At 38.3% G+C, this 20,762-nt stretch overlaps 1 protein-coding gene across 1 annotated transcript in view; it reads right to left on the bottom strand.

The window, feature by feature from the left end:
* Positions 1 to 11,507, bottom strand: part of CHST9 (carbohydrate sulfotransferase 9) — a 249,905-nt gene extending 238,398 nt beyond the window's left edge. The window contains exon 1 of the mRNA XM_066246713.1: positions 11,236 to 11,507. The gene's annotated coding sequence lies outside the window, so the exon portion shown is untranslated. The remainder of the gene's footprint in view (positions 1 to 11,235) is intronic.
* Positions 11,508 to 20,762: the final 9,255 nt, after the last annotated feature.

Genomic DNA, 20,762 nt, shown 5'->3' with positions numbered 1-20,762 from the left:
ATGGCAAGTACACAGCTGTATCAACAAATAGAGAACTTAGAAGAACTTTCTGAGCCATAATAAAGTTTTCTAAAAAAAACTTTATGTTCTAAATAAAACACATGTCAATAATTTCATGGAATTCTTTTTGGATAGTACTTTTTGTCTATATGTTGGGAACACTTGAGATAAACTAAAGTTCTGAGGTATTAGATCAGCGATGAGCAATCTTTTGAGCTTGGTGTGTCAAAATTCGCCAAAAAACCGAGCATAACTCGGGTGTGTGTCACTTTGAGAAAAACCCCCATAATTTCACGATATTTATAGTTTAAATAACAATAATGTATAATTGTAATATATAACTGTATTTAATAAACCAAAAACTAATTATTTAACTTACCTGCTTAATGACTTCTTTGTTCATCTGTCAGTTGGTTTTTTTTGTTGGTCTTGATATTATTTAACTTGTGTGGGGTGCCGTGAACTAAGTGAGGGGGAAGGGAAATTCATTAACTAACCTGCCTATTAGTGACTTTTTTGTTACTGAATTTCATTGGCTAAATCTTCAATTGAAGGTTGGTATTTTGTACACTTCAAGCCCAAGCAAGCACTACTAATTTCATCTGTCAATCTGTTTCTTTTGTTGGTTTTGATATTATTTAACACTGAGAATAAGGTCTCACAAAAGTAAGTAGAGGGAAAAACTGTGAGTAAAGCCATTGCTATATTTTTCAGGGTGCTAAAAGTGTCTGGTAATTGGGTCCAGGCACTCCAAATTTCCTGTTCGTAGTGGCACTCCTCTTGATTCTCCAAGCAGCACCTTTCCAGATTCTTAAGCTTTGATCTCAAGTCGACAAACACCTGAGCCCACATGCTGTCTTGAAATTCTGCAAGTTTCATCTTATGTAAATTAAGATGGCTGCTGCTATTTCTAATGGTGGGAAACGGCACCCATAGCACAGGCTCTCGCCTCTCCCAGCCTCCCCTCACTTATCTCAGTAATGATGGTCAATTAGAAATCCACGACACCCCAGAATAGTGGATTGGATGATGGTTGCTGTGGTTATGTGGTTGCTGGTAATGGCGATCACAGGGCCCCCAGAGATGCATCCCCCATGGCATTCCGCTGCTCCCTGCTCCACCAGCCAGAAGTGAGGTCAAAGATCCCCTAACGGCCTAACCAGAAGTCCCAGAACTAGACACTCTGTGCCAGAGTTCTGTTGTTTTGGCCTACAGACCTCCGGCACAGAGTGTTTACACTACAGCAAATGTTTTATCCTCAGCTACCGCACCTGGCCGTGCAGGAGCCGAGGATGAAACGTCCTTCTCGGCATGTGGCCCCATACTTCTCTAGTATGATGCGGCCACATCTCATCGAAAATGGCTACGCATGTCAGTGCTGACACACGTGTCATAGGTTCGCCATCACAGTATTAGATGAACAACATCTGCTACGTGAGAGCTCCAACAAGATGCAAATCCATTTATATTCTAAATGCTGTTATAATCTTCTGATCTGCAAAATCTAAATGTATGACTTTGCTAGACTTTCTGCAAGCGAGGCAGTTAGATAGGCAGACAGACATCACAAAAGTGATCATATAGTATAGAATCAATACTTAAAATAGTTAAGAATCAGCCATTAATAACTAGTAAGACCATACCAGTGCAGCTAAATGCCAGCCCTGTCACAGAAGCTAAATCTCATTTCTGATAGTAAGTTCCAACTGAAAATAGAGTACAAATATCAAAGTAAAAGAATGTTAATATTTACTGCTTTTAGTTCAATAATATTACTATCACCCAAGCATATTTTCATACGTTGAGAAAATTGATTTTTTGGGGCGGGGGATAAATTTTACTCACATTCTAATCTAATATTCAAAGAATGCTATGGGAAAATCAGATTTATTCAGAGATACATTTCTAAAGAAATTATGTTTATATTTCAAGTTTGAGAATTTTGAAAAGCATACAATGAACATCATCATTTTATCTAAATCTTCTGTATTTGCTTAAAACAACCAGTACCTATAGGTAACAGCTCTAATTCCTTGTGCTCTAATCCTTCTTCTTAAAAAAGAAGACAACAGAAATGACTATGAAACTAAAGTGAGCTTCTTGATTTTGAAACTAATGGAAAAATAAGTATTACATTCTTCATTTAAATCGACAATGTTGCCTTATTTTCTTTTCTCATTTTCACATATATCTAATAGAAGGTTCTGAAATTACTTTCACTACATTAACTGGGTATATTTTTTCCCTTTTCTTAACTACATTCTTGAGTGTTTTAGATTTCAATTTAAGGTAGTAGCAAAGGAATATAGCGAAAGGAGGCATGTGAACCAGGGGACTGGAATGTATCCTATCTGTTTATTCTGACAAGGGAGGTTTTCTCTTGTATACAAGAATGAACAGTTCGGAGAAAGGAGGGTTTCACTTGCACAGTCTCTGCCTTTATGCCACACCAGAAAAGGCAGATGTTCCACTAAAATTTCACTGCCTATATAGGTCTTTGTGCTGCTCAAAGGAAAGAAGCTCCCTCTTTCCCTTATCGCCTCCACAATCCAAGCACCTCAGTTTCATCTTCTTGCAGTTCCCACTGCACCACTATATGCGTGTTAGACATCGTAACAAAAGTCTATCAAATACAGTTGGGGGTCAGCCTGAGGTTGAGTGTCAGGCCATTCAATTGACCAAGAAGCTTCCAGTAAGAATGAATAATACACAGCGAAACAATCATAGATCAAATTGTGTTCTGCACAACTGCTGGCATCACCTTTGCAGGAAAAGCTACCACTCTTGATTGGGCAAAACCTGCTCTTCCTGTAAGTGTGTGAACGCAACTAGTTTTTTACACACACAAACAATGACTTCAATTTTAACTGTTAAGCATTTATATTAAAAAGATTCTTTCTTTAAAAAGAGTATGATATACACTGTTACAAAAGACATCTAAGATGGAAGAGGAGTGGGAAGTAATATAAGAAAATAGTATCTTAAGATTTGGTAAATTCAGATGCTTGATGTAGCCAGTACAGAAATGACATTTCATATTAACTCAATTTTAAGAGCGGTTCTCATGTTATGGTCTAGACCAGTGGTAGTCAACCTGGTCCCTACCGTTCACTAGTGAGCGTTCCAGCTTTCATGGTGGGTGGTAGCAGAGCAACCAAAGTATAAATAAAAGATAGATTTAACTATAGTAAGTTGTTTTATAAAGATTTTTTCTGCCAAACTTAGCAAAAATCCGATGTAAAGTACTTGGTAAGTATTATTATATGCTTTAACTTGCTGTAACTCTGCTTTATAAATTTTATAAAGTAAAGTTACTTCCCAACTTTAAAAATCACCATTAGTGTGGAACTGGTGAGTGGTTAGAAAATTTTACTACTAACAGAGATACAAAAGTGGGTGGTATAAAAAGGTTGACTACCCCTGGTCTAGACTCTAGAAGAAACATTAGAAGTAAAAAAAAATTAGAGTTTTATTCTTACTCCTCTTTGCATCTGGGATCATATACTCTCATGTAAGTTGTATACATGGGTAATTTTCAGAGCTTTCTAATCCCTGTGAGAATACTATATATTTTGCAAAATGTTGGTATGTTCTTAGTGTGTCATTAGTGTATAAGTTAAATACATCTAAGACAAACAGTACAGTTTTCTATAACTCTCTCCTGTTCCCAACACCCATATGTTAGCACAGGAAACATTCACTTGAGGCAATACAAAAAGGTTCTAATAGTTTACTTAGGTTGGTTATAGATTCTGGCCTCTTCTGAAAGCATACTTCATAGCAATGGTCCCCAACTGTTTTTGGGCCACGGACTCGTTTAATGTCAGAAAATATTTTCATGGACCGGCCTTTAGGGTGGGTCGGATAAATGTATCACGTGACCGAGACAAGTGTCAAGAGTGAGTTGTAGACGGATGTAACAGAGGGAATCAGGTCATTTTTTAAAAATAAAACATTGTTCAGACTTAAATATAAATAAAACGGAAATAATGTAAGTTATTTATTCTTTCTCTGTGGACCGGTACCAAATGGCCCACGGACTGGTACCGGTCCGCGGCCCAGGGGTTGGGGACCACTGCTTTATAGCATTGATTTTTATGGCACGAGTTCCAATATTGAACCAGGTGTCATTCCTTATTTGTATAAGCATGTTTCAAGGGCATGAAAAAATAAAACCTCCAATAATATTTCTTCCTTTCCTATTTTTTTTTGTTTTTTTGGGGGGGCGGTTTGTTTTTGTTTTTTGGGGTTTTTTTTGTTTTGTTTTGTTTTTTGTATTTTTTCTGAAGCTAGAAACAGGGAGAGACAGTCAGACAGACTCCCGCATGCGCCCGACCGGGATCCACCCGGCACGCCCACCAGGGGGCGACACTCTGCCCATCAGGGGGCGATGCTCTGCCCCTCCGGGGCGTTGCTCTGTTGTGACCAGAGCCACTCTAGCGCCTGGGGCAGAGGCCAAGGAGCCATCCCCAGCGCCCGGGCCATCTTTGCTCCAATGGAGCCTCAGCTGCGGGAGGGGAAGAGAGGAAGGAGAGGGGGAGGGGTGGAGAAGCAGATGGGCGCTTCTCCTGTGTGCCCTGGCCGGGAATTGAACCCAGGACTTCTGCACGCCAGGCCAATGCTCTACCACTGAGCCAGCCGGCCAGGGCTACTTTCCTGTTTTTCTGAAATGATATGTGAATATATGTATATATACAAATCTAACATGCAGATACATGTACATGTACATATATACACATACATTCATGTGAATGTATATGTCTCTCTCTATATGTGAAAGCCTCCATTGTGTTCTGGAAATACATATTTAAATAAGGTCAAGGCCCAGGAGAGCTAAAATATTAGCCAGCTTGCATACTAATTTTTCACCACTCACAGTCACCCAAAAAACAGATTTCAGGGACAGGACCAGAAGTAAATTTTTATGGAGTTGATGTGACAGAAAAAAGGTCAGGCTGTGAGCTTGAGCTTGGTGAGCACTGAAATTTGTAATATTGGGCCAATGAAGCCAGGAGACCAGTGAACAAGCGGAATGGTCCCATTTAAAAACAGATAGATGGTTAGAGGCATGAAAAATAATCCATGCCATCTTAAAAGTCCAGCCCTATGACTCTTATCCGGGTTAGATGACCCCCATAGGTATTTTGAGAAAGGCCTAGGTTGTCATGATTTTTGGAGGAGGGGAGTAACTGCCCCACTTAATTAAAAATTGTCTGAATATCCCATATAACATACAATGTCCCACTGAACCAAACTTATAAGTAATACCAATCTGTGGAACCTGGAACATAATCATAATTGAGCATTTTGTAAGAATCTGTACCACAAGCCTGATGATTTTCAATAAGATTGCTTAATAATTCAGTCATTTTGTAGAGTCCGTCTCCTAACTCTAGAATCAACAGATTACAATATTCTTAGAAAATAAATCTGAAAGGCAATATCAGCACTTGATCAATAATTTTTTTCCTTTTTTTTTATTAAGTGAGAGATGAGGAGGCAGAGACAGACTTACTCATGCACCCCAACCAAGATTCAGCCTGCGAACCCCCTACCAGGCAATGCTCTGCCCATTTCGGCATTGTTATGTTGCTCAGCAACCAAGCTATTTCAGCCTGAGACAGAGGCCATGGAGTCATTCTCACTGCCAGGGCCAACTTGCTCAAACCGTTTGAGTCATAACTGCGAGAGGGGAAGAGAGAGAGATAGGAGAGAGAGAGATAATTTGACCAGGCATATTTTCCCTACAATGGGCACCATTATTTCCTTCTTTCTGATATATACAAATAAGTCTAGTTTGTAATTATCGTACTACTACTTTTAGTCTACCTGTATTCTTTCAGTTGTCTATACTTATTATATGGTAAGTCTTCTAATTTATGTCTTAAATCCAAATTTACTCATTGTATATAAGGTACATACAAATTTCTGACTTCTTTAATATGGGTTCCAGTCAAGTCATTCCCAAACAGTGTTGGGAAATCACACTTTATTATAAGTAACTTCTATTTTATTGTTCCTCTTAATTACTGATATATTCAGGAACTACATTATGGATGGGTTACATTTCAGGATACCAGAAGGGTAACAAAAAGTATTTATCACTAAAAAGAGGACAGAGTTAAGGACCACAGTTTGGTCCATGGTGAGAATTCAGAGAATGATAGAAAACAGAAAAATCACAAGCCCTGTGCATTACCTTTGTCCCATTTCATTTTGTGACTGTCTTGTACAGATGATATTGTATTGGCCAGAAAGAGTTAACTCCTCTAACTACCCAACTTAACTAGATGGGAGCTGGCTAAAGAGTCAGGAGATCAGGTTTCTAGTTTCGGTTCTGCCACTAACTACCACTGTGAACTTTAGCAGTCACTGTGATCACTGTGGACCCCCATTCCCTTAACCGTAAAATGAAGGCAGTGGAATAAATTACTTTGAAGGTCTTTTGTAGCTCCATAACAAAATGCATAATTCTGAGTCTAAGAAACTGATTCTTCTGATAAATGTATATAAAATATATCCTGTGGGTCTCAATTATTCCAACCACAATATTTCTTTTTAAAATACATGGTTTTGTCAAGTCTTTAAAAAAATTCCATGCCCTATACAAAACAAAATGTGTCCTTAAGAAAAAAGTACCCATACGCTTGAAGTCGTGAAAACATTTATTATGAGCACATACTTCTCATTCCGAAAGCGACATCTACTTTTCTATTACCATTCTGCTCACTGCTATAGAAGTCACAGTTTTACTTTTTGCTTTGAATTCTTGAATAAAAATGATCTTATCTGCTTTTCCAATCATATATTTTTGGCTGCTCTAACTCTTCTGCATAGAAGTTCTCTAAATTTCTTCTAATAGTTCACAGAACTAACAATTCAACAAAATCTATATACAACTCAACGCTGACTATAAACAAGGTATTTAACAGTAAGTGCAATAGTGTGAATCAACTTCTTGTTCAAGTAACTGTTTCATCCACAACCAATTTTGCTCTGAAGCTTTTGAAAAACACAATAGAAATCTGTTAAATTGGCAGTCTTGCTGAACTTCAACTATTTTATCTAAGCAGGTCCTCAGTAACAATGGATACTTGAGAGCTTTGCTTTGATGAAATGTGCTTTGCTTTGGAGCATAGGTGTGGAGATCAAATGGACCAAATCTCTTATTCTGATGGTGTCTTGCTGTTTCCTCTTCTGGAAAGAATATATATAAGGCTTATAAATGTCACCTTCACACCGACACAAGTGTAAGTTTTAGGAAAACCTCGCACTTAAAAATTCAGTTTAGGAAGATTTATAAATTAGAATCTTCCTATTTGGGTTTCAGGAGTACCCCACTACCATGTTTTAAAAACATTAATCACCTGTTACATGTAAACTGTTACATTAATCACCTGTTACATGTAAACTGGGATTGAATCTCTCATATTTGGATTGAAGGACTTCTTTTTCAGGAACATGTCTAACTCTTAACACATATTCGTTAAATACTTATACAATTACATCCTGATTATCTTTCCGTGAATTATATACAATCTACGACGTTGTCATACCACATTTGCTTGTTTCTTTCACCCAGCTAGTTTCTGGGCTGGCTGCCCAGCTTCTCCACCTCCCCATAAATTGGTTTTAATGTTTGAGGTATGTAAGCTCATTTAAAAATTAACCTAAACAAAACAAAAATAATTAGAAAGGCAACTTGCCCACTATAACAATGAAAATCATTTTTAAACCAAACATGTAATATATTCCAAAGACAAACACCTATGGCTTTTTAAATAACCATGATTTGGGGTTATCTTTGCCTCTGTTCCTCTCATTAGCATGAATAATTCAGAGTGCTTACCATACATGGTGAACCTCTTTTCCCTCAATAATTCATTTTTAGTATACAGAAAAATAAGATGTAACACAGCCTTGTGTATTTCCAGTTTTAAATTAGGTCATATTTTTAAAGGCAATTTAGTTTCAAATTTTTCTGTAGTTTGGGTTCATTATCTTCAATGCCATCCTGGTAGTAAATAGGAGGAATCTTATGCTCTCAAGACAAGGGCGCAATAGATCAGTGTGGCAGACAAAAGGTGGAAGCCCCAGATTGTTTTGGTTCTTGTGTGTGTGTGTGTGTGTGTGTGTGCGCGCGCGCGTGTGAGAGAGAGAGAGAGAGAGAGAGAGAGACAGAGAAAGGGACAGGGACAGATGGACAGAAAGGGAGAGAGATGAGAAGCATCAATTCTTCGTTGCGGCATCTTAGTTGTTCAGTGATTGCTTCCTCATATGTGCCTTGATGGGGGGGGGCCTACAGCAGACCAAGTGAGCCCTTGCTCATGCCAGCGAACCTGGGCTCAAGCTGGTGAACCTTGCTCAAATCAGATGAGCCCATGCTCAAGCTGGCGACCTCGGGATTTCGAACCTGGGTCCTCCGCGTCCCAGTCTGATGTTCTATCTACTGCACCACCACCTGGTCAGGCTGTTTCAGTTCTCGATACTCTTCAAATACACATCAATTATTCACAAAGTATAAGCAAAATTGCTGATTTCTTTTGCCTCAAAAATATAAATGTGATTTGGGACATTATATCCAGAGTTGAGTAGAAAGAATTTCTCAACATTCCGGGTGCAGTGAAGGAACATTATATATTATGCAATTTCATTCTAAGTAATAAAAATATCCTAGCATTGCAGTTTTAGCAAACATTCCTAAATAAAAAGCATTCCCTAAAATGGGGTAGGATAATACTGAAAACCTCAAATTTTGCTTGAATGATGATTTGAAGCAAATGAAGGATGTGAATCTACCTGATTGTATTGATATATAAACTCACCCGGGGTTCTCAAACACAATGACAAAGACTACTATAGAGATATTTTATTCAGATTCTATATAAAATAACTTGTTATTCATACCTAACATTTTACGTGAAATGGTGTGTATGTCTTAGGTCTCCTTAATTTGGGGTTTGAAATATTAAAATGGTCTCCTATTTTATAAATTATTCCTGGGAAGATATTACACTCTTCTGGAAACCACACTAATTTTTTGGAGTTACAGGGCTGTTTAATGCACAGCTTCAGAGATCCCGTTGTGACCAGAAAGAAAAGGGAAAGAATGCCATCAGGAGGAGGCTACCGAGGCATTTATTCTCAGCTTATCTCTGGCTACAAAAAGGTGGAGGGAAAAAAGCAATCAGATTTTGCTGGAGTACACACCAGTCTTGGCCAAAGGCTTTAAACTTTTTTGACTTTTCCTTTCATTGAATATAAAAAGAGAAGAACTTATAGTGTAATGAGCCAAACACAACAGTTGCCAGACTTGGGTCAATATCAGATACCATTACAGCTTTTGGGATGTTCATGGAAATGCATGAAATGAAGATGTATGTGTTGATACCCATGAAAATCAAACACTGCATTTTAAGTGGGTGGGAGAGAACAGATGGTTGGTCATGATTTAAAACAATGATGTTTCTGGACTGGCACCAAGCCTCTGTATTAAAAAATATATAGTGTTCAGTGAGTACAAATCAACATCTATCTGCAAGGTGCTAATTTTCTGGAACATGATAACTGTAGAAAAAGAGATAAAAACCAAATGAGGCAACAGAAAAATTCCCATTTCCTCAAGGCATTCAGTGTGGACTATTTTTTTATTGACTGCATTCAATCAAAGTGTTATCTGTGGGATAAGAGGGTTTTAATGTTCCGCCAATAACTAGTCAACTCTTAGGCTCTAGTTATGGTATTCTTTTTTAATGTATCAAGCAGAATTGTAATTTTGTTCTGTACATCTGATTCACATGGACTCAAGCCCTTAAAAACCCTTTGAGCAGTAGTAATTAAATCTGGTAGTCCAGGGTACCCTGGCCCATGGAAAACAATAAAATTCTCCTTATCCTCAATTGATAGGCAGGCATATGGCATTATGATTATGTCCTGAAATTTGCAGGTGCCAGCTACTGCATCAGGAACACATAAATATTACATATGGTTATACTGTATTTCGGTGTGTACGGTATATATGAGTCTAAAGGAAGCCCATGTCCTTTAAAGCCAGTGGAACAGTACAGATAAAATTATATAAAGATAAATTCATGAAATGTTTAAATTAAGGTTAAATAAAAAGGTGAAGAAAAATAAACATTGGTAAGTAGTACTCTTAATTAGTATAAAAACTGCAAAAAATGAAGAGTCCTTATTAAACAGCCACAGTGTTTTGATTTGGTTCTTATAACGCAAAGGAAAAAAGTCATATAAACACACACTCTATATTATTTACTTGCCATCCTTTTCACAACCCTGGGAAATTCAGGAACAGTTTGCTTGTGGGAGGGAGTTGGGGGTGGACCTGCCGGGAGAGGAGGGAGGTGGAGCAGCGGCTCTAGCTTCGCACCTGTGAACTTAGTTGGAAATAACTCCCGACAGGCATCAGACATAGCACCTTTTATCCTTCTAACAAAAACATGCTGATAGGCAGGATGCTCAAACGGAGCATAAGGCGGCGAAAGTAACCGTGTGAAAGTAAAGGAAACAGCACAAAACCACCACGCAGTTTCTTCTTTCCTAACTCGCGTCAAGCCCCCCGCCCCCGCCCATTTTCCCCTCGCAACCCCTTCTCTGGGGCCACATAGAACCTGTGTCCCGAGTTTCCTAATTTCTCTCCCACACTGAAGGCAGCCTTTGCAAGGTTTCGGAGTTTGGGACCTATACAAAAAAAGACAGCAGCAGAAATGCTCATCTTTCTGCCAAACAGCCTGAAGGACTGGATAAACCGGCATCAGAAACTCAAAAGACAGTTCTTTCTGGTGTCCTCTTTCCAAGCCCTGCGCGCCCCCGTGGGGGCTGGCACCGGAATCCTGGTGCGCAGGGTGCCCCGCCAGAGCCCCGAATCCGACCCGGACAGCTGTCCTCCTCCTGCGTCCCTCTCAAGGGCTTTTCACCCCGCCATCTCCCGGATACCCCCCAGCACGTCCAGTAAAGTGAATGGGAGTGAAGTGGGTTTGGATATCGGGCGGGGGTGGGGGGCGGTGCTGGATGCGAAGCGGTAGGAAGGTAAAGGAAGGTGCGTCCGGCAGTCAGCAGAGGCGAATACCTGGAAAGGTGAGGATGCACCTCCCCGCCCACTCGGACCCGGCTCGGATCGTGGGGGTCGCGCTTCGCTCCGCAATCTCGGCCGTTCTGATCTCGGATTCCAACCCCTCCTGCCCCCTAAGCATGCCCGAACCCGAGTGCGGTTACCTCTCCAGAGGCGAGGGGAGCCGAGGCGAGCGGGCGCTGCAGGTACTGCTTTTCCAGGAGCGGAGCTTCTGCAGGAAACTTCCCTGCGCTCCGGAGCAAACTCTCGTGGACCCTCCCGCCGCCGGCCGCTGGGTGGGAAAGGGCGCTGCGCGGCGCGCGGGGAGCAGGGGCTGGCGGAGCCGGTGCTCGCCCTCCCGCGTCCAGCCGGCGGGGGGTGTGGCGCCGCCTCTGCTGCGTGGGTTCCCGTCCTCCCGCGCGATCCGGCCGAAACAGTGGCGCCACCGCCACCGCCACCGCCGCGCCGCGGCAGCTCCGCCTCCCGCGTTTTATCTCCCGCGCCTCCCCCCCCCCCCCCCCCCCCCCCCCCGCCCGGACGCAATGCCTTCTTTTTCTCCGCCTTTGTGGTTCCCTCTTCCTCTCACTTTCTGGTCTTCCCTCTGCTGTTGGCTGGCCCTTCCTCCCCAGACCGGGGTCGTCCCGTGGCTCTAGTGGCACCCCACTCCTGATTTCCCTTCCCTCCCTCACCGCCGCTGTGGTTCGGATTCCTCTCCCAGGTGCGCCAGAAACACCTGAAGGACAAACCAATAGGTTAGTAGGTTGTGGCAAAGGTTGACTCCCAAATCTTAGACTTCCTTTCACTTTACAGATTAAAAAGAGAAAAGAAAAGAAATACACACAATTATTGTAAAAGTAAAGTGCAGTACAGAAATATTATGTGCCATAGGCGAGCTCTGAGTAAAGTGGCCATTTGCAATTTTGGAAGCCTCACAGATCTCTCAGGCCACGAATTTCAAAATCGAACAAGCCTTAGTGGGCAGTTTGTAAAGGGCTTTGAAAGGACAAGATTAGGATAAAAAATTAAAAAAAAATCATTAAAGGAAACAGTTCGTCGAGATTTAAAAGTTAATCCAATCATTAAGCTAGAAACAATTTGACCAAATTTGGGGAAATAAATTTAACATAACCCTTTATTGCTTGCTTTACACTCAGGCAGTTTCTATAAATTGACAAAAAAACTTTTTTAAAAGTAGTTAAGTGGCTACATCTACCTCATTTCTACATTAGAATTTTTTTCCCCAAACAGATGTTACCAATTTTCTACATTTTCAGTTGGTCTTCTTTTTATAAATGACTTAGAAATAACACACTTGGTGGTAGTGGACCTTCTTTCACTGAAGAAATGATGTTATGGGACTTGCTTGCCTGATTTTGGTTTCTTTTAAAGAACGTGATTTTATTATTTTTTTCCTATGAGTTTTATTTTTAATTTATATGTCTAGTGGTTTGTTTTTAACATTTAACTAGTCGTCTGTCCTCCCTGATGTGAAAGTCTTTATTCATCACCAGAATGAACCTTTTTTTCCTGCAGTTGGACTTTTAAAGAAACAAGGTGAAGTCTCCCAGCTGTATGTAACTGTCAGGCAATTAATGAGTGCTTGTTGATTGAATTAACAAATTTAACTTAATCTTTTGTATTTTGGTCCCATGAGTGCCATTCCATGTTTGGTGAATTCTTGGAGTTGTGACCATCCATTACCCCTGAGCAGTGAAGGCATCCCACCTGGGTTCAGAAGATCTGTACTCTAATTTTTGTCACACAACTATAGTGATTTGTTCATTCTCATTTGTAAAATAAAGGAGTTGAACAAGAATTCATGACAACTGTAGAATTTCTAAATTATTAAAGTTTTTGGAGCTAATCAGGGAAACTGTCCCATGACCAGGTGAACTTCTGATTGAATTTGCTTGATGGATGTACTTGCTGTGAGGCATTGTCACTCTATTGTGGGATTTTCCAGTCTTTAGAATTTATTTTATTCATCTAGCATAGCAAATCAAACACTTAGAATTGTGAACTGTCTTCCATTCCTAAACCTCTTTCCAAAGCCATTAAAATATGTTTAATGACTAAGGAAATTGAATGTTGTTAATATTCAAAGTTGGTGAATAAAGGATCAAAAGACCGCCTTAAAAAGCACACCAGGCATCAGTATAAAATACATCTTCTCATTGCATTTGACTGGGAGTTACATGGTTAAGTGAAAATACTGCCTTTTTAAATTTTGTAGTTAAACTAATTTAATTTTTACATAGTGAATTGTTTCTAAAACATTGCTTCACGGCATGTTCCTAAACTCTCCAGTCGATTAATTTTGTTTAGTTCTGTGAATTTCTTGAAATATTTAACTATTGACTGCTCCGTGGGCAAGTATGACACTTACGGATCATTGATCCTTTAATGTGTGGGTTCATAACAATTATAGCCGTAAAAGAAGTTTCTGCATCATGTCTCAAGGTACATTTGATAGGAAGAGTGCCTTTGTTGAAGGAGGAATTCATCATCACAGTGCAGATAACACTGGGGTAAGCATAAGAAATACAGTCAAACCTGACTTTGAAAATGTAACTAATAGGGTAAAGAATGAGCCTAGTGAGCTGCTCACATTTCATTAAAAATGTGTGTAAGGAAGACAGGGGTGGAAGGATAAGAAAGGAATAAAGAAGGATTTTTTTCTAGTATTTCTATGTACAAAAAAAACTCCTTTAAAGTGTGGGTACAGCACTATTATAATAAGGATAGCTTTTGCTCTTTTGGGGTTTGTGCTTTTCTTTAACCATGCAGTTCTCAGTGATGACTTGGCTTAATGAATGGCCAAAATAATGATTCAGCATGAATGTATTAAGCACAATGTACAAGGTCATGTGGGGGTTGCAAATACCTTTCAACCATCTTGATTATGGCTCTGTTTTGTTGAGGAAAAGCAAGATATATTATATTTACCTGGAAAGAGATAATATTACAGGAGTCAATAGAGCATAGTTCAGTAGCTATAGTGGTCTCCCTTAACTTCTCTTTCTCTTATTCTGCAGGGAAGGAGTAAAACAAGTAAAATAATGAAAGAGCGTGACTTAATGTTGATTGACAAGCAAGAGAACACAAGCTATCACACAGAACCAGATTGGGAGAATGGCAGAACTCTTGTAAGAGATGATAAAGGCCGCTTCATCCAGACTTTTCTGGGGGATTGCAGAGGGAATAAACAACTCTTAAGGAAAAAGGTTTAAAATGGGTTTTAAAAAACTTATGCTAGTGGGATGAAGTGGAAAGAGGACTAGAGAACTGGGATTTGGTTCCATGAAGTTGGGGCAAGTCTTCTCTCCCTGAGCTCAGTTTTATCATCTGTAGTGCATTACCTTTCCACTTTCAAACCTTCCCAGATGTCCAGAGGCAGATTTAACCGCAGGTACACCGGGCAAGCACCCTGGGCCCCAACTTCTGAAGGGCCCCAACTATACACTTTTTTCTAATGTAAGGGACCCAATATATTCTTCTGCGCCTGGGGCCTCAGCTGACCTTAATCTGCCTATGGTGGTGTCTGATCAGGATCACTTATTTTATTTAAGCTATTTGAGTGATTATTCAACTACACATCAATTTCTCTGCATAGTGACATTCAAAGTGAATTCTAATTAGAAAATAAAAGGCTGATATAGTGTTTTCCTCAGTAGAAGAAATTTAAAATATTTTATTTATTGATTTTTTTTAGAGAGAGAGGAGTGAGAGAGAGAGACAGAGAGAGAGAGAGAAGGGGGAGGAGCAGGAAGCATCAACTCCCATATGTGCCTTGACCAGGCAAGCCCAAGGTTTCGAACCGGCGACCTCAGTGTTCCAGGTCAACGCTTTATCCCACTGCGCCACCACAGGTCAGGCCAGTAGCAGAAATTTAAAATACAAGTGAGAGCACACTTGAGTGATGTGGTACTGGTTAATTGACGTTGATCTACAGGATGCAGAAGGTGGTATTGTACAAAGGAGAGCTTCGTCTCTGAGAGTTAAGAAGAAAAGTTCTTATCATTTAAATATCAGGAATAAATAGGGCAAAGGGCAAAACATTAAAACTTTACAGTCTAGGAAGAGTCTTGAAGCATAATGATTTACCTCCTTCTACACCAAACATGGTATAGTAAATTTTGCAATCTGAAGTAGACCAAATTATTGTGTTCTGGGGAAATAAAGAAAAGATATTTGACTCTGTGATTTCTGTCATTAACACATTTTTATTTATTTTTATTTATTTATTTTTGTATTTTCCTGAAGTTGGAAATGGGGAGGTAGTCAGACAGACTCCCGCATGTGCCCAACCGGGATCCACCTGGTATGCCCACCAGAGGGCGATGCTCTGCCCGTCTGGGGCGTCGCTCTGCTGCAACCAGAGCCATTCTAGTGCCTGAGGCAGAGGCCACAGAGCCATCCTCAGTGCCTGGGCCAACTTTGCTCCAATGGAGCCTTGGCTGTGGGAGGGGAAGAGGGAGACAGAGAGGAAGGAGAGGGGGAGGGGTAGAGAAGCAGATGGGTGCTTCTCCTGTGTGCCCTGGCCAGGAATCGAACCCGGGACTCCCGCACGCCAGGCCGATGCTCTACCACTGAGCCAACCGGCCAGGTGTCATTAACACATTTTTAAAGGGAAGAGATTATGAAAAACATTAAGGACCAGATATATATAACTAAAACAAATTAATATTCAAAAGAATATTGGAAAAAAAGAGAAAGCAAAGGAAAAAATACATTACTGGAGATAGTATAGGATTAATAATAAATGAGGAATAGCTATAATTCCTAAAGAATTAAAAAGTTTAAATTATATGAAAATATAATATTGGTCAAACAGAACAATTAAAAACTTAATTATAAATAAATAAAAACAATATGAAATGTGTTACCACTATTATTAAGTATCTGCTGCCCACATAAAGCAATGATTCAACTTCAAATAAATTACAATAGTCAGCACTTAATAGTCTTGGTAAATAGAGCAGGTCAATAAATATACATTGATTGGTTGCTTGAATAAGACTGCTTGCAGTTATTTTAGGAAAATCAAAGTCACTAGGGAAGTTATGTATGTAATTTCTTAAACTAAGCAAGTATGAATTTCCTTTAAAAATAATAAAACACAAATCCTTTCCAAATAGTCACTTTTAAGTCCCAGTAATCAAATTTTGTAAAAAGTTTATAACATAGTGTTTATAAGTAGAAATACCAAGACTGAAAACATGTAAAATGTGGAAATATAAATATTTTTGTAGAAAGAAATTATATTTTACATATTTGATGCTTTTTTAAATTTTTTTAAAAGATTTTTTTAATTTATTCATTATAGAGAGGGGAGAGAGAGTGAGAGTGAGAGAGAGAAGGGGGAGGAGCAGGAAGCATCAACTCCTATATGTGCCTTGACCAGGCAAGCCCCGGGGTTTTTTGAACCGGCAACCTCAGCCGTTTCCAGGTTGACGCTTTATCCACTGCACCACCACAGGTCAGGCCAATATTTGATGCTTTTTGATAGGTCATAGAATGGAGAAAATTCTATGTGAAGAATTTATAAAAAATTTTATAATTTCTTCTAAACTAATATTTGGACATATACATTTTTATTTCCTGAAGTAGGTTCAGATTTTTATATGAGTGGCATTGTTATCAATGATAGAGGACTTCAAGACCGTACGTCAAAATAAAAAAATAATTTGCAATAGCCTGAATTGATGAGGCCTTTAAAACTGCAAGTTTCAATAGTCTGGGGATGAAATATGCAGCCTTCCTTGACAAATATTTACTAGTTAATGCACCAAGCATGGCTGTTTAGTTAGTATGGGCACTCTGTGTGGGTGCTTTGGATAAAAAAAAAATTAAGATGATAGCTAATTAATTCAAATCACATATCATTAATTTAGAAATATAAGCTTACAGAAAAACAGAATGACTTGCTGGGAGTAAAAGAAAAGAAAAAATTAAAATAGTTTTCTATTCAATGTGCATGTGTATAGTATGTGTGTGTGTCAATGACAGAGAGAGAAAGCAAGCAAGCTCATAGGAGATTTGATGAAATAAAGAGAGTATGTCAATGATGTATCCTAAGATAAAATATGGCGTTTGAGGGCACAGAGTAATTCTAAATTCACCCCTTCTGTGCAATGAAATATTTCCTTGTCCAGCACTGGGAGTATTTGTGATATACAGTTTACCTCGCCAAATCTGTTATCATTACAACCCTGCAGGACACAAACCATGGTAACTATCCTAGCTTTTTGAGGACTTCTTGCTGACTGTTCATTCAAAGTTATATGTATTATTAACAACAGGATTTCTTTTTAAAGAAAATGAAGGTAAGTAGAAATTTTTGATATCAATATGTGGAATTACTAATGTAGAAGATGAAAAATTAATGTAAAATTTAAGAAATCTTATATTTGGTAGTCTCATATAATTTAGTATGTAATAGCAACAATGTATTATAAATATTATTTTCTGAATTGACAAAATAGCTGAAAACAGAACCAATTTAGCTTACTACCATTAAACTCATGTTACTTAATCACTTACTTCTGACTCTAGACACATAGTTATTCTAAACACTATTTGGATGTTTGCTTTATTTTTATAACTTTTTCCCCCTTGCATTAAAAAAAATCAGTTAAAAAATTCTCCCATAGTATTTAGGAAAAGAAAGAGGTAATATCTTTCAGATATTTACCTTTCTGCTTTTGTGTTTGTGAGAATTAATGACAGTGGGAGTTAAAACTTTAAAACCTACTTTATTTTAAAGCATCTTGAACCTTAAGTGCTATGGTAAAAGTAAACAAGTCCTGGATATGATTTCTTGCTAAATTCTATCTTTCAAAACATTTTTTAACACATCATAACATTCAAGAATAAACTTTCCAAGAACGAATGTATCCTTATGCAACTCCCTCCAATAACTGTCATATTTAAGTTCAAGGGGAATCATAGATTTAAGAATTTAATTGTTGAAATAATAAAAATGCCTCCATGATACCTCTGGCCAGGTAGCTCAGTTAGCTAGAATGTAATCCAGATACACCAAGATTGGAGGATTTGATCCCTGGTCTGGGCACACACATCAACCAACAAATGCTTGAATGAGTAGAACAACAAATCGATGTTTCTCTTTCTCTCTCTCTCTGCCTCAACTTAAAAAAAACAGAAATACCTCCATGGCGTGATATCATATTACTGTTTCATCTTCCTTCTCTTCTCTTGGTCATGTTCACATTCTAGACACTGTGTGGAGCATTTTAATTCTTAATTTCAAAATATCAATATTATTTTGAAAAAATCTTCATGCAGAGAGTAAATTTGTAGGATAGTGATTGATTCAATATAATTTGTCAGTGTTGACTGACTACTTCAGATGCATTCACAACATCATCATTGATGCATCTTGGACGATTTATTTTTCATTTTGATTGGAGGGACCAGTTCATGAATCTGCACGTAGACGGTTGAGCTGCATTTTTCAGGCTCGTTTGATCACACTTCCTGAAGTACTAAATCACTTTACGTATTATAAAAATGTTTTGAAACTATAGACCTCTCCTGTTTTCCTTTTTTCAACTACCACTAAAAAGCAAAATAGTAAAATACCAGGATGTTACCTTTTGAACACTGTTTCTACTTCTGAGTTAGACATGTAAATATCTTCCTCAGTATAGGAGCTTGTCAATGTCTGTTGTCAAGCTGGCTGAAGACTTTCAGGGGAGAGAAAAGTGAAATGCGTTTTAATGTGATGAAGATGCAGGAAGGATAAAAAAAGGCTTTAAAGGATTGTAGAAACAACTATGTTCCAATTTGACGGCTTTATTGTAAATGTGCTAAATGCCAGGAATTAAGGCATAAAAATGGAATGTTCAATAGATACTCCCTAGTTATGAGCAAGCTTTTAAATCACCCTTTGGGTTAAATGCAATTAAATGGTTTTTTATTTAACCATAATGAATTCATAGGTGGTGAACACATTTATAACTATAGCTTGTAGGATGAGCAGAGAGTAGCAAAGAATTATCTTACAATTAAGTAACAAGCATCAAGTTAGAAAGAAAACAAAAAGCCAAGAGTTTGTTATTCCTTTCTACTTTTCTTAAATATTTAGAAAGCCTGTCTGTTCATTGAAAAAACTAGTAAATATTTATAGATTTTAGGTGGCCTGTCATGTTAGCATATTAAACTGGCCTCTTTTAAACATTTGTTTTAAAATTGAAATTGTATCTGCATAAGAAAAATAATTTTTCTCAAAGCATCTCTTTCTTGCCATATATTACTTGCATCTTAGAAAATAAAATAGGGGACAAATAGGATGTGACATAATCATTGATGACTTTTATCCATTGTATAAATATAAGGTGTTGCCAGAAACATAAACAAAGAAAACAGAACTACAACACCAACAGAATTATAAGTGCGTAGGCTTGGTATTACTGTCTCCAATTTACAGATAAAAGTATTGAAGGTAGGCAAACCCTAGGAATATTTTTATCAGTTCATTTCTTTGTAATCTCAGAGAACTATGGATAATAGAAAGAGAATTGGGAGGAAAAGTATATAACCATATCAAGTGCCTAATATAGTGCATGGTTGGGAACATCTTTTAAAATAGAACAATTTGTCCTTCAGGAGTATTTTCTATGTGGGCCTACTTACAGGTGTGTAGAAATGATTAGCTTATTAATCATAACATCAAGACATACGCACACACACCAAATATAGTAAATCAATTGTTTTTGTTTCTAGATTATATCTTTAACGAAAACATTAACTCATCCTGTGGATATATGATTAAATTTAGGAACAGTCTCTTAATTATTTCTAGAGAGATTTTGCATATGATTAAGAACAGATCTTTTCATTTGGCTGAAGTGATTTGGAGAGGAAAGATTTCTTGAGATCTCTTTCCATTTTTCTCATTGGCATTCCTGCTAAAATTGTCAACCTCTTTGGACGTTTCTACTCTGAAACAACAGCAACTCAGAAACTTGCTTAGTTTGAGTATTTGTTAAAGAAATATACCCAGCTGGAGCCACACACCAATGAACTGGATCCCACAGACTCTCTGATGCCAGGAAACAGCAGGCCCTCGTTCATTGCCCGAAGAATGCTGGCTGTGTTCCTGGTATTTGAGATACATTTTCACTATTTTGCTGTTGTTTTAATTATGTTATAAAATTGTGGGCTATCCAAAACCCTTAGAGGTGATATAATTCATGGGAGAAAGTGTATCCTAGAGTTACGTTAGGAAATTTGTCAGCTTAAAATTGCAAGAATTATGATAGAGGGTAATTTAGTTATAGCTGTCATAACAAAGTGTCTGGGTGGCTTAAGTAACAAATATTTATTTTCCCACAATTTCAGAGGCTAGAAGCGAATGATCAAGGTGTTGGCAGTATTAGTTTCTTATGAGGCCCCTCTCTCCCCGGTTTGTAGTTGCCCGTCTTTTCAATGTCTTCCACATGTCTTCATATTGTTTTCCCATGTGTCTCTTTGTGTCCCAATATCTTCTTTTTAAAATTACCAGTCATATTGGATGAAAGCTCATTTTAATGAGCTCATTTTAACTTAATTCCTCAAAGAACTTATACATTCATATTCTGAGGCCCTAGGGGTTGAGGATTCAACATATAAATTTGAAAGGGAACAGAGTACAGCCCATAACAGGGTCTAAGTAACAAAAAAAATT

Source organism: Saccopteryx bilineata, chromosome 11 (assembly GCF_036850765.1).
Source record: "Saccopteryx bilineata isolate mSacBil1 chromosome 11, mSacBil1_pri_phased_curated, whole genome shotgun sequence".
NCBI classification, from domain to species: domain Eukaryota; kingdom Metazoa; phylum Chordata; class Mammalia; order Chiroptera; family Emballonuridae; genus Saccopteryx; species Saccopteryx bilineata.
This window is presented reverse-complemented; position numbering and strand designations above follow the sequence as displayed.